We start from the raw sequence: 6,000 nt of genomic DNA, 5'->3' as shown, positions 1-6,000 counted from the left end.
TTCTAAAACTGTGAGCCTGAAAGCTGATGCCCCTGGGCGTCTGCCACAGTGACGGAAAGCCGACCAACACAGCTGTGGGCAAACTCGTGACGTTTCATGGTCCCCGTTCCCTTTGCCATATGCTTCTGCCCCGCCCCCAGGAGCTGGGACCGGTCACTTCCTGAGGCTTCTTGCTTTCTCTCCCTGGGTGCCGCTGGAATCCTGCCTGCAGAGAAGACTTGCTGTGACCTTCTTTCTTCTCACACCCATATTTTTTGAAATGAGATGATTTTGCTGACAAATAAAAAGTTGGAAGCTCACAAGTTCTGGTTTGGTTTGGAACCAAGAGCCCATATGGCTCTGGAAGGCCTCAGCGGGGCCCGGGACTCTCCACCTCAAGCAATGCAGACGGTTGGGAGGATCAGTTCTAGCTCCTGAGTTTTCCAGAGTTTTCTGGAAGCTACCTCATAGTGGTGAGATCATTCACCCGACTCCCCTGGGCTACAGCAGGAGCCACAAAATGGAACAAGGCCCAGCTGGAAGGTTCCCATGGAGTGGCCACCACACACCAGGCGCTTCCCTCCATCCCTTCCTGGATTGACAGAGCCACCTCCCACCTCTCACAATGGTGTCACCACACACGATAACTCCTGTCCCTTTCCTTAATCCAGGAACTGCTCTTGATTACTGCCTTCCCTCCCTTGCAGAAAAGGTGTGCCACCTCCTGTCCCCTCGTCCACAGGCACTGCTCTGTCCGGCCCCTCCGGCTCCTGGGCAGGCTCCTGCAGGGCTCAGGGTGAGTGTAGAGCAGGACCCAGGCATCCAGGTGCCTTCCTGAGACTCAGGCTCTTAACTGGCCCCGTGGGGCCTTACCCAGGCCCACCCTCCTCCAAAGGCCTCCCAGCAGCAATGGGAAAATCGTAGCTTCTCCAAACGGGAAACAGAGATGGGGATCTTGCTCTTGCAGGACGATGAGGAAGGAACATCCCCCTTTGCAAAATGTCAACAAATACGGGTTGGTGTTCGTTAGTCGCTTCTCCGTCACTGTGACAAAAATACCTGAGAAAATCAACTTAAAGGAAGAAAGGTTTATTTTGGCTCGTGGTTTCAGAGGTGTTCGCTCACCATTCATGGTTGAGCCTCTGGTGAGGCAGAGCGTCGTGGCAGAACGGCAAGGTGCGGCAAAGCTGCTCACCTCCTGTCAACCAGGAAGGAGTGAGGAAAGGAGGAGGAGGAGGAGGAGGAGGAGGAGGAGGAGGAGGAGAGAGAGAGAGAGAGAGAGAGAGAGAGAGAGAGAGAGAGAGAGAGAGAGAGACCAGAGTCCCAATATCCCCTTCAACAGCATGTCCCCGGGGACCTATTTCCTCCAAGCCGACCCGACTCCTAACATGTCCACCACCTCCCAATAGTGCCACCACCTGGGGACCCCACTTCCAACACCTGAGTTTTTGGAGGCTGTTCCAGATCCAGACTGTATCCCAGGCCCAGAGACACATTCCCTTTCCAGGTTTCTGGAAGACGTTCTGGAGGGCGTCAGAGAAGGGAGTGACATTTTTAGAAGTGATGGCAGGTGTGGTGAGAGTGTGGGTGCTGACCAGGGTCTGCGTTCCTCTTCTCCTGAGGGCACCCTAGCACATGTGCCTGGCCTTCCCCACAGTGAGACGAAGCCACAGGACTGTGCCATCGATTTTAGTGACACAAGTGACATCAGAAACAGTTTTAGTGTCGCTTCTCATCTGCTCTTCATTTTGAAGATGGTGACAGATGCATTCGCTGTGGAGATGAGACAAAGCCCAGAGCGGTGGCACTCACCTGAGATCTCAGTGACTCCGAGGCTAACAGGGAACATCGCAAGTTCAAGGCCAGCCTGGGCAACTTAGGGAGGCCCTGCCTCAAAACTAAACAAACAAAAAGGGCTGGTAGCTCAGTGGTAGAGCACCTCTGGGTTAGATCCCCAGTGCGACAGATCCAGAGAGAGAGAGAGAGAGAGAGAGAGAGAGAGAGAGAGAGAGAGTCATTGGCAAGCACACCAATTTGGTTTAAAAGTTGTATGATTTTCTACTTTGAAACGCCCAGTGGTCTAGTAGTTCCACAGGTAACCATCAGCCTTCTGGGAAGGTTTTCAAAACATCAGCAAATGACGGAGAAGGGGGTAAGGAAGAGAAAGCATGTGTCAGTTTTTGGCTGAGTCAAAAATCATATGAATTGCTCTTTTATAGATAAAATTAGTACAAGGATATTGATGGGGCTGCAAAGAAATAGAAAGAAAAGAAAATAGTCACTCTTGTCCTCCTGCCCAGAAATAAACCCTGGTGGGATTTTGTTGCATTCCCTCTGGGGTTTCCTCTTAACCAACAAAAATAATATGATTTCATACCGTACCGAGGCCCCAAAGAGTCCAGACTACAAACGTGGACAACAGTTCAGGGAACAACAGAAGACCTTTGGATATTTCTTTTAACATATTTGTGTATTTATTTTTAAAATGTATTTTTAAATCACATATATCAATCTCATATATATGGTCCATTAAAGAATATATGTATTATATGTACATATATGTTTACCTTTAATGTATCTGATGTCTAGCTTTGTGTCTGCTCCTATACTCCATTTTCCTTCTCTGAACAAGTTTCTGGAAACTTCTGTACTCTCTACGATGTAAAAGAAGACAGCTTTAGAAGGACAGTGGATTCAGCCATGGCCACAGATGCCTGAGGAACCTGAGGACAGGGAGTGCAGGGAGGGAAGGGGACAGACACCTGCCTGTCCTTGGAGCTCCCTCGTGACCACCCTGGTCCATGCCGCCTGGGGTTGACCTGCTTCCTCTGGCTCTCGTCCCAGTTGGGCAGAGGCTAGGACACTTGGCTTCTCCAGACTCTTACGGCCGAGCTTCTGCCCGTGAGTGTGAGTTCACACTCAGGGGCACTCGGGCAGCTTTGGAGGATGGACTGGCCACATCAGGCCTCCCGCTAGTGGGGGCAGAAAGTCATGAGCTTGAGTGACCTCTGGAGCCTGCAGCAGTACTGGCCGTTTCTTGGGTACAGAAGAGGCAGCAGCTCCTTTGGTGGCTTGCTGTGACATGGTGGCTTTGGAAATCGTGTGTGAAAGTGGAAGTAAGAGTTGGTTTCCCCGCCCTCTCACCAGTTCTCTAATACATTTTGCCTAAGCCAAACTCAAAGGAGCAGGAGCGGACTCTGTTCTCTGCCGTCATTAAAGCGACTCCATCAGGTGAGTGTGTCAGAGCATCTGTCGGAGCGCACACGTGCCAGGTGGAAAAGGCCCATCGAGGAAGCACACAAATGCCCTGCACGGGCGCACTGGGTGAATCCAGTCCTCCCAGTGCCACCTGAGCTGAGGACGGTCACGCATCACATGATGACACTTCATCCAATGGCAGGCTGCATAGAAAGCTTGGTTCCGTAGATCATAGAAGCAGAAATTCCTCCTGCCTGGGGACCTCGCAGCCAGGACACGGCGTGGCACGTGGCTCATGTCCACGGAGATGCTGATGGAAACAGATCTGCTTCACTGCGGTTTCTAAAGCTCCTGCAGGCTCTGCTGCCGGCTCAGAGCCTTGATGGCTCTTGGCTGCGTGGAGAGGCCAGGTCACGTGGCTGACCCACATGCCAAGGCTGGTGCACCCTGGGATCCCCGCCCCGTGGTGAAATCACCTGAGGCCGCCTCCCAGGATGGAGCCCTGTCCTTCACCAGCACGTGACTGTACCATGCATCCTCCTAGCAGAAAACCGAGTCACAGGTGGATAAGTCACTCGCCTGAGGTCACCCAAACAGAGAGAGGCGGAGCCAAGCTGGTCCCCATGCAGTGTGGCTCCAGGCTTGCCGTCTTCGTTGCTGCCCTTTGCTGCTACCCATCTCATAGCTGGTCTAAGCCACAAAGTCCCCGTTTCTAAAGTAGTTTTGCTGTTGTTGTTTGTTTTTTCCTCTTTGATTGGGAAACTACTTTCTGCCCAGCTTAGTCGGAGGATTTACACATCAGACCTGAGACACTTTCAGACCCCTAAGAGTCTCCTATAAGGGTCCACGAAGACCTTGTCCCATCGTGACCCTCTTCATGGACCATTCAGACCCTCCTCCCACCCCCACCCCCTCCCCCAGCTGAATGATATTCCACCAGCAGCCGTTGAGCTGGTTGGAACTGCTTGTGTCTTGTGTTTGAAACCTGGAATACCAACCAGTAGTTGCGATCCCAAAAGACACTTTCCGCGTGTTTCTGAATAGGGATGGGAGGTGAATCTCACACACTTCCTAACTCTTGCTTTCTTGGTGAGGAAAATTAGCTAGGGGAAAAAGGGGGGGCTTTTCTCTTCACTCCTCCACACAGATATTTATCACTCTCTGAAGAGTGGTAGGTTTTGTGGCTGCTTGGTTTGGAGCTGACAGACACCTGGACTTCTGCAGAATTCCATTTGTTTTCCTCCTGGAATGCACCTCAGTGCAGGGCTCCTTCCCTGGAGCTGAGTCACGGCCCTGTGGATATGGACTCCGTGGAGCCCACTCGCAGTGCACCTAGAGTCTTAGCTCTCGAGGCATTAATAGCTCAAGTTCATGATCTTACTTTATGTGCCCAAGGTCTGCCCTGACCCGGGCCCTGCTCTAGCCAGCACCAAAAGAGGTCATGATATCTAAATGGAATTTTAAAATGCCAACACCATACAAAAGAATGCGGCCCTGGGGTAGCACTCATCTGCTAGGTATGAGACCTTTTCCCAGAGCGAGTTCTCTACAAACAAGGTCAGCAGGAAAGCCGACACTACCTTGGCCAGGGAGGGGCCCAGGCGCCATTAACAACTCTGGCCACGGTTACCTCAGACAACGTAAATACAAAACTGGTGCTTGTGTTTATTTAAAGTTATTGGCATCGGGCTCGTTCCTGGTAGACGAAGATTATCTTGTTTACAGCAGCATCCAGATGATGGACAAGACTCTGTTTAATATAGATGGAACTATGCAGAGGGGGGACCCGCTAGCATAAACAACTTCCCTCAAGCAAAACAAATCCTGCCAAGACCCAAGCTGGAATTCATTTATTATACAGCTTCGAGTCGACTTGTTTCAACATTCAACCACTGCAAAAGCAGAGGGATCAAGCTGGGGTCCAAGGGCACTGCTAGCCCGGCTCTGCACTTCTCGGGTGTTTTGCAGAAGGTGTTTCTTTCTGGTTCGTCAGGTCACAATGTCTGCATCTCTGCAGATGTCACTGGCGTCTCTTCCCCAAGAGGTGTGGCCAGGGACTATGCATGCATATGCGAGAAGTAGGAAGGAGTGAGGGGCCACCTGAGCGTCACTCCTGTCCTTTCTAAGGCTTCTGACCTGGAGGGTGAGCCCCGACGCGGAGCCTTAGTGAGTTTAGCCCCTGAGAGACAAAGCCTGGGATTTCAGGGTGACAGCCCAGAGCCCGAGCGGGGGCCAGTGCTCGGTGGAGAGCTCTGGTCTCTACCCCAGTCTGGTTCAGACGGGCCTGGAGGCGGAGCTGGGCCTTGATGATGGCTCCCTTCGGGAACCACAGGGCCTCCTGGGTAGGACTCACTAAGTGAGCACAGACCAGCAGACAAGTGGACCCAGGGGGCAGGGACTCCAAGGGACCTTAGCGGCAGAGCCCCCAGCAGCCTGGACTGTAGAAGACCAGAGAAGGGGGTGGTGACAAGGCAGGAAGCCCGCCTGGCTGGGTGAGCTCCGAGCCCGGAGGCACCTAAGGAATAAGGAACCACTGTGGGGTACAGGGCAGGCAACAGGGCAGGAGGGAGACAGGGCCCTGCCCAGGAGAGGGAACAGCGCTGCTGAAGTGTGTCCCCAGGAAAGCCCAGGTGTGCGGGAGGCTCAGGAGAACCCGCCCAACGAAGGCAGGCAGGAGGCCCACTGCCCTCTGGGTCTTTCTCCCTTGCCGTCTGATTCTCCTCTAGATGGTCCTTATCATGGTCCTAGTGCCAGCATGTGGCAAATCCAGCTACGTGCCAGTGCCACCTTTTGCCACCTCTCTGCGGCCTGCTGTCTCCTGGG

Source organism: Urocitellus parryii, chromosome 13 (assembly GCF_045843805.1).
Source record: "Urocitellus parryii isolate mUroPar1 chromosome 13, mUroPar1.hap1, whole genome shotgun sequence".
Lineage (NCBI taxonomy): Eukaryota > Metazoa > Chordata > Mammalia > Rodentia > Sciuridae > Urocitellus > Urocitellus parryii.
This window is presented reverse-complemented; position numbering follows the sequence as displayed.